This window comes from Canis lupus, chromosome 29, assembly GCF_011100685.1.
Source record: "Canis lupus familiaris isolate Mischka breed German Shepherd chromosome 29, alternate assembly UU_Cfam_GSD_1.0, whole genome shotgun sequence".
NCBI lineage: Eukaryota > Metazoa > Chordata > Mammalia > Carnivora > Canidae > Canis > Canis lupus.
Window position 1 is genome coordinate 10,675,954 of NC_049250.1, and position 8,821 is coordinate 10,684,774.

Here is an 8,821-nt window from a genome sequence, read left to right on the forward strand (position 1 = left end):
TTTAATAAATTACAAAGCAGTCCAATTTATTATGTTTTTTTTTTCTAGAATTTTTGTGTATATTTGGCCAACCAATTGATAAGATTGATACTGGGAGATTCGACTTCATTATGTTGTTGGTTTTTTCTTTTCAAAAATATGGCAGAACTTTCCACTTGTTTAAATGAAAATCTTCTTTTGTGTCTTTCAGTATTTTAAGGTTTTCTTCTTATAGATGGTCCATTACTAGTAAGTTCGTCTTAAGTACGTTAGCTATTATGTTGCTACTATTAAAGTTTTATTTTTCTCCATTAGGTCTTATAACTGGTTGTTACTTGCATTAACTAGACTTTAAAGCAGTACTCCATTCATTTTATTATGGTTCTTAAAGCACGGTGGTATTTTATGTAATAGGTGTATGTTTATATATACATATATTCACATATGAATAGATTCCATTTCACTTTTTTTGCTATAGCTCTTAGCATAATGCTGTCAATGCCTTCATGTATAACTGATATTTATAATGCTTTTCTACCTAGTTATGCTTCAGGATAAACTGAGATTTTTATATTAAAATGATGGCTATATCATAGAAATACCTGGTACTTTTTACAAAGTATCTACTATTTAAATCTCATGTTCTTACTGTGATTTTTTTTAAAAAGCATATCATTGATGTATTATTATTATTGTGGTTTTTTTTGGAGTAAAAATCATAAATAAAGATGAAAATGAAAGTGTGTAATCTTAAAAATGACTTAAGATAATTGAGTCCTGTGATATCTTTGGCCAAAACAACAAAAGAGAATATCACCACAAGAAATTGTCCAGTTTCTTTGTGAAAAGTATCAGGAATAAACTCACTTCACATTGTATTTGCATAAAAATTAAATAATACTGTTAGTAAGTGCTCCTAATCTGTTCTTTGCTTGAGAATGGTAACCTCTTAAAAAGAGAATTTGTTACTAGAGCTTTTTCATTAACTAGAATATTCTATGTGTGGACATGCATGTACAGTTTCTCATTCTAGGACTTATAATGGTAATTATGATGGATTATAAGAATAAACATGTTGCATACATTCGCTATTTTCCTCTGAGGATATCATAAAATATATGAGACTAACTAATCTTAGTAGAAATTTTGGTTGCAAATAACTTTACCAAATAATGGCTCTAACACCTCATTAGATAGTGTCCCTGTGAATCTTTTTTACATTATTATTCCTTTTCACTTATTATCAATGTGATATAATTCCCATTTATTTGTTCACTGATTTCTTATACTTGTTAGTCTTTTCTGACCAACTTAGCTATAAAAGCACTGTTAATAGGGACTATTTATCATATATCTATTTTTTGTTCACTGTCACCTTCCACATTTATAGCTCTTACTGCTTAGAACAGCTCTGAGCACAGAGGAACAAAAAATTAATATATGTTTTAAAACTTTAGCTTTCATTGAAATAATTAAGTTATTAATTAATTCATTAAAAGAGATCACCACCTGGGGCACTGTAGTAATTTGGGGGGGAGGTAAAAAAGAGTGGATTTTACACTCATAAGTTGCCGAGGCCTATACATCTTTTCATCCTTATTATTTCCACCTTCATAAAAAATATGGCATCTGCACTTAGGGCATTACTAATTATGGGGAAACAAAAATCTCCAGAGACTCTCAACATTTATTGCTAGGGTTATTCACTAAGACCATACAATAAATTAGAATTTCCACCTTAACACAATAATCTTGGCTTCTGGCTGTGAGAGAATAGCTCACTTTAAACCAATGATCCCATCAAAAACAAATAAATAAAAACTGGATAAACGCAAAAAAGGAAATAGCTTTTTTATGAGTAAGAAAACAATTTTATGCAACAAGGTTTTAAGGGGCCAAGCTTTTGGTGAAAAGAGAAATGCTTTAAAGAGAGCCCTGCCTCCTGGCACTTTCTGATTCCTAAACTACATCAAGTGAGTACCGAAAAGACAGGCAGAAACCTTCGGTTTGACATTTAAGCAGAGTTTTCAATGGTTTCAGTAATCAGAGGAGGAGGAAAGAAAATTTGAGATTCAAGGCCCATTAGGACAGAAAGTACCCCAGGATTCCAGTCAATCCTTGTGAAAGGCTATGCCTCAGGAATCCAAGCAGAGATCTACAGCAGCTCTGACATAGATCAAAAACCTTGACCGAGGGAAGGAGATCAGAATTTATTCTGATTCTCAGAAGAAAAGCAAATCTTCTGTGGAGGAAGATAGCATAATCCAGAGTGCCGCACAATGTCAGGACCACGTAAATGAAATTAAAAAGGAAAGAACGAACACCAAAAACAGATCAACACATAGTCCCAATACCAGGAATAGAAATAGGCTGGAGTATAACGGTTTAATAAGCTATAGTGTTCTGGTAAAATTCTTCATCTTGTCATCTGAATTTTGTCAGGAAATCGGATTAATAAAAAAAAAATCAAATACACATTTTGGTACTGAAAAATACACTAATTGAAATTGAGAATGTAATAAGTGGTTGAAGTAGTAGTATAGCCCTGAACACATTAGGCTTCCGAACTGTGACCTGATCATTAAGATATATTTGGTTGAGTTTTCTCCCTTCCCCAGTTGATCACTTTCCTTCTGGGATCAATTTCTGAATAAGCGCTGAATGCTGATTCTTGTCCTAGGATCTGTGTGGGGGAGGGGAAGAGATGCCAAACCAAGGCATACAGGTAAAATAAATTACATGAAAACAATAGCACAAAAGGGTAAATGGATTTAAAATAGATCTTTCATTATCTGGGATGTCGTAAAAGTACTAATTTATATTAATCTTTAATAAGTCAAGGATGAAAGTTCTGATCTCTATGGTAACAGTTTAAGTGGGAAAAACAAAAAGTATAACCAATATCTAATACAGGAGAACATTGGAACAAAAATTCTTGATATTTTTCTATAAGAAGCACAGAAGAGGAAAAAAAGAGAACCAAAGAAGATAGAAAAGTAGAAACCAAGCAGGATGATGTAGATTTCAACACAAATATTTCAGTAAAATACCCAATGTAAATATAATTAATATTCCAATGAAAAGAGGTACTGCCATAGTGATTTAGAAAAATCCAAATATATGCTGTTACTAGAGAGACACCTTAAAATTAAGAATACAGGAAGGTTGAAAGGAAAAGAATGGGAAAAGACATAGTAAGCTAACACTAAACTAATATAGCTATCCTATGCAAGCAGGGTGGATGGTTAGGGTAGTGTCGTTGCCAGAGTTGAAGAGAGACTTCGCATAATGATAAAACATCAATCTACCAGGAACAATTCTTAGTTCACAGACAGCTAATAAAAGTACTAATAAAAGTTTGCTCAATTTCTATTTCATCAAGCAAGACAATTAGGGGGAAAAATAGATCATCTTCTATCACCATCCATTTTATAAAAAGCTTTTATAATGAAAATAGAAGAACAGCCCTTTAAGGAAATAAATTTATGAAGAACTCACTAGACTGCCTATATTGTTCTTATATTACTACAGATTAGAAAAACAAACTTTGTTACAAATCCATCACTATTTTGCAAATTCTACTCTACCGATACTCTTCTTCATCAAAAACTGTTAGCTTATTAGACTATTTATATTTTGCAATATAAACAATCTCATTCTTACTAAATAGGTAAGGTAGGTTCATAGTACAATACTGACTCTGCTTTTTCCAGCTTTGTATATAATTTTGACTTATAAACTGAAGGCTTCTTAACTTCTTTGTTAGGATATTTGAAATTTTTTTGGTTTGTTTATTTTATACCTAGAAGTCAGGAAAAGCAACCTTACTGATTCCTGGCTTTCAGATATAAACCCTTACCTCATCGCAATGGAGTCCAGCCATTATTTCCCTATAGTCCTCCTCCCTTCCCAACACCAAGTGCCAGTGTCTTCCAAAGCTATCAGGCTCTGATATATTTCTTTCATAATCTCTATTTCCTTAGCATTTATATATCTATGTGCATGTAAAATTTAAGTGTTTTGTCACATGTATCTGTGTCTTTTTACATAAATGGCTTCACACTTAATTTGAATTAATCAAATTAGCTTCTCTCTGAGATACTTCTACCTGGAGACCAAATTGATGATTACATGTTTGTTTTCTCCTTTAATAAATTATTTTACTAAACAGTTATCTTAGACATTTCTTATGATAAATCTAAACTTCTGTTTTTAACCTCCAAACACACCATAAGATAACTTTCAAAGCTCTCTCTAAATCAGAAACTGGTTTATCTGAAGAGGGAGGAACATGCCAGATATGATATCTTCCTAAAAAATATAAACTGCCTATCTAACTGTATTATTTAGGCAAGCGAACCACCATCCATCTTCATCACGAAAAAATGTTTTCATGATTACTCTAGTTCCTTGTCATTCAACTGCCTACCTTTAATAAACTTGCCTGAAAAATAAAGTGCTTCATTCTGTGATTTGTGATATGGTTTAAAGTCCCTGTAGTCTCATGAGTGGTGTTTAAACAATTCAAATTAAAATGTAAGCACTTGAGAACTAGATTAAATTATGTATCACCAGTTTCTCGTCTTCAAAGTTCCAAACTCACGTTGTCTTTGAAATTGAGTATTAAATTGCCCCTGGTGGTGCAGAGCTTTTCTTATCTTTTATAAATTTGTATTGTTATCCAGTAAGTTTAAAAAAAATCACACTCACCAAATTCATTTTCTGAGAAGTACCAGAGACTTGCTCTGAATAGATAGCAAGCTTTGTTCTTTCTCTTTCTAAATAAGGGCTCTGTTTTGAGGTGAGAGAGGTGAGTGAAAGCTGGCCACCTCTCCATGTGCAAGCATAACACTAGGATATTTTCATGCCTTTATTTTATTAATTCTTTGAATATCCATATGAGGCAGGTATTTTTTTTTCAGGTTTTGTAGATGAGGGAACAGAACTCAGAGAACAAAGTAATTTTCTTTATATCCCTCAATGCTTAGCTTGATCCCAGCCTATTTTATGTAGGTTGTAGGAGGTTGAAGGATGAGGTGGACAGGCATCATGGGATCTTTCAGTTTCCCATTTTGTAAAAGCTAGGCTTAGCCCTATCATTATGATGTTATCCATCCATCTGTGCCAAAGTCTCTCTGTGTCCTCCAAGCTGCTGTCCCCAGCAAGCCTGTGAATGCTTTCTATTTGTATCAAAGAGGTTAAACAGAATCAAGTATTGCAGAACCCAAGAGCTGGTTCTTAGAATCTTAGAATCTTCAGGTTCTAACAAGAACAATATTGGCCTTGGCAGTGAGCTCAGGATCTGGTCAAGATGCTATGAATGAGGAGAGCAGGCCACCAGAGTCCCCTGGCTTATATGTCAACCAGCTTGTTTATTCTTTCAAGAATGGAAAGCAGTTTCCCAGATATTCTGGACACTGAATTAAACTACATTCTCTCTCCTTGCCCAGGGACCCCTTCAAGACCAATAACTCCCTCAAATTTTATAAGAGATATAAAAAATTTAACAAGCGTTATACCTTCAAACATCTCATATCACTTCTTAATGTGTTGCTTTGGCAGCACCTGCTAAGCCATTTTCATTGCATTGAGATTTCATTTTTTAGAAAATACTGCTTGTCTTCTATAATGCTATTCTCTCACCATTTCAATATTTTGCTGACATCCTGAAGAATACTACTTCTGATCACTTGAAGCTTTTTTAAATGGTATATTCCCTCCCATGGCAACCTCACATTCCATGATAAGCCATGGAAATGACCATCAATAGTGATTGTGTACCCACCATGCTCTGGGAACTCAATCTGCACCCATAAGAAATTTCAAAGGAAATTTCCCATATGCTGGGGGAGAAGAGTAGGAAATGGCATACTTCTATTGTTTTTCATGTCCATATATTTTTTATCTGTTTATTTGTCCTTAAGGTTTGTACTATGCAGATGGCCATGGCCATTCTTGGGTCAAAGACTCCAACCAGCAATGTCATCCTTTCTGCAGTAACTGAATGGCCCTCCACCCTCCCCTGATTGGTTTCAGATGTCGCATTAAACATGGTGATTCCAAGACTGTGTTTAGCTCCTTAAATGGTCTATGCTGTGTACTGCATTGATTAGGATGGGGTTAACTTGGGAGTTTTATCCCTAGGGAAGGATGTATTTGAGGGTCTGCTTGTTCTGAGTGTGTTTACTGAGACAAAGCAGTCATAAAGAATGAAAGAAAACCTTATCTGGCACAGAAAGCCTATTTAAGGAGTCTGAAGTAGAGTCCAGAAAGAGCACACTCTCAGGCTTGTGAGACCCCTTACCATCTTGCACCCAAAGGTGAGAATCTTTCTCTGGCAACAGAGCCTTGGAATGAGACAGGACAGCCTCCCTGCCCTGTACTAAATATCATCACTTCCAATGTTGAGTGTGATTTCGAGTTCTCTCCCCTGTGGTGTCAGTAAAGAGAGTGTTTGATGATATTGAGGAAGATTGAATTACAGTCCTGGGATTTTCTTGTAATTCAGCCATTCAGTGACTCAATTTTTTACTTAACCACAAATAAATTTGGGAAGACTTGGTAAAAGCTCTCTCATTTTTCTTAACAACAACAAAAACAAAAACAATTCAAGAGACTGACATTTGAGGAGATAGCTATGTGTTTTAGGCTATTTTTTTCTTTTCTTTTTTTACTATCTATCTTTCTTTTTTGGAGGGGATTCACTTTTACATCAATCTGTTTCCTTAGCCAGTATGAATATATAAAGTCACTGTGAAATGGTGTTTCTCAAGATCCCAGGTTTCAGGCTAATATTGCTCAATAGCATAGGCCTACATTTTAAAGAAATAGATGAGACCAAGGACCAGGATTCTGCAAACACTTGAAAATTGTATAGGATATTTATTTTTTTAAAGCTCTGCTGAAAGCATTTTGTATTTAACCTTTCCTTCCTTCCTCCCTACTCCCCTCTTCTTTTTTTTTTTTTTTTTCTCTTCCTTTTTCTCTCTCCCCACCCTGCAACCACACACACATGTTCTTTCAGGCGCTGGGACATTTAGTTCTACTGAGCTGTTGTTTTTTCATTATTCATTTGGTTTCTGTATTTTTCCATGTGAAGGTACTTTCACTTTTTTAAAAAATTGAGAAAAAAACAATGTTGTCAGTATCAATAAATCTGCATCCAGAGAGAGTCACTTCCTATCAAGGTTTCAAAAGTGCTTCATGGTTTTCCGATCTCCTGTCCGTGCTAATCAGTGCTGATGCTTCACATACGCAGGACGCACGATGCCAACTTCTAAACCAGCTCTGTGCTCTGCGTTCCATTTTAGGAATGAGAACCTGGATTATTTATTTATAACTGTATAAAGTCCTGTTGTTAAGCTGTTAAGCTGCTCTCTGTGAAAAGCAGAGAGTGGTTTGAGCCAGATGGGGAGAGACTGGGCAGGATGATGGCTGGATTCTGTGGGAAAGGAGAGAGGAATTTTATTTCCTACTATAAATTAAATAGCCTAATTTGACCCTCCACCAGTAATTTGATAACCAATTAATACATTAATGGGGATTCTGCTGTCTGGTTGTAGAGAATGGAAACTGGGAGTCAATTCCTTTTAAATACTCTTTGGGGCATTTTTTTTCTCCCTGTGTAACCCAAACCAATGAGAATTATAAAAGAAAGACAGTGAAAATGAATTGTTTAATGTTTGTGATTTTTCCCCCCTGGGTATTAATTCTGGCTTAGCCTTTTATCTGTAATGCAATGGGAAAACCTCTGTGGTTTTTTTTTTTTTTTTGCTTTTGTTTTATTGAGAAACAATTGACATACATCACTGTATAAGTTGAAGGCATACAGCATGATGGTTTGATTTACATATGTTGTGAAATGATTACCACAATACGTTTGGCTAACATTCATCCTCTCGTGTAGATACAATAAAAATAAAAAGAAAAAGGAAAAACATTTTCTCCTTGTGATGAGCGCTTTTAGGATTTACTTTCTTAACAATATTCCTTTATATCAAACAGCCCTGTTACCTCTAGTCATCATGGTTTACATTATATCCCTAGTCTTTCTTTTTAAAAATTTTATTTATTTATTTGAAGGGGGGGAGAGAGAGAGGGAGAGCACGAACAGAAGGAGGAGCAGGGGGAGAGGGAGAAGCAAAAGACTCTCTGCTGAAAGGGAGCCCTGCTCTGGGCTTGATCCCGGGACCCCAGGATTATGACCTGAGTCAGAGGCAGAAGCTTAAATGACTGAGCCACCCAGGCGCCCCTCTAGTTCTTATTTCTGTAACTGGAAATGTGTACCTTTTGATCACTCTCCTCCCATTTCCCCTCTCCCATCCTCTGCCTCTAGTAACCACAAGTTTGAGCTCTTTTTCCATGACTTTGGGATTTTTGTTTTGTTTCTAGATTCCACATAAAATGGAAATCATACAGTATTTGTCTTTTCTGACTGACTCATCTCACTTAGCATGACGTCTTCAAGTTCTATTCATGTTGTTGCAAATGGCAATTTTTCCTCATTTTTTGTAGCTGAACAGTATTCCACTGTGTGTATAAATATTTATATTTATATATATATACACCATAACTTCACCCATTCATCCATCAGTGGACATGTAGGTTGTTTCCATGTCTTAGCTATTATGAATAATGTTGCTGTGAACATGGAGGTGCAGACATTTTTTACAGTTAATTTTTTTCATTGCCTTTGGATAATATTCCCAAAAATGGAATTGCTGATTGTAGGGTAGTTCTATATTTATTTTCTTCAAGAACCCTCATACTGTTTTCCACAGGGACTGCACCAGTTTATATTCCTTGTACACTAACAGCATGTAAGGGTTCCCTTTTCTCCATA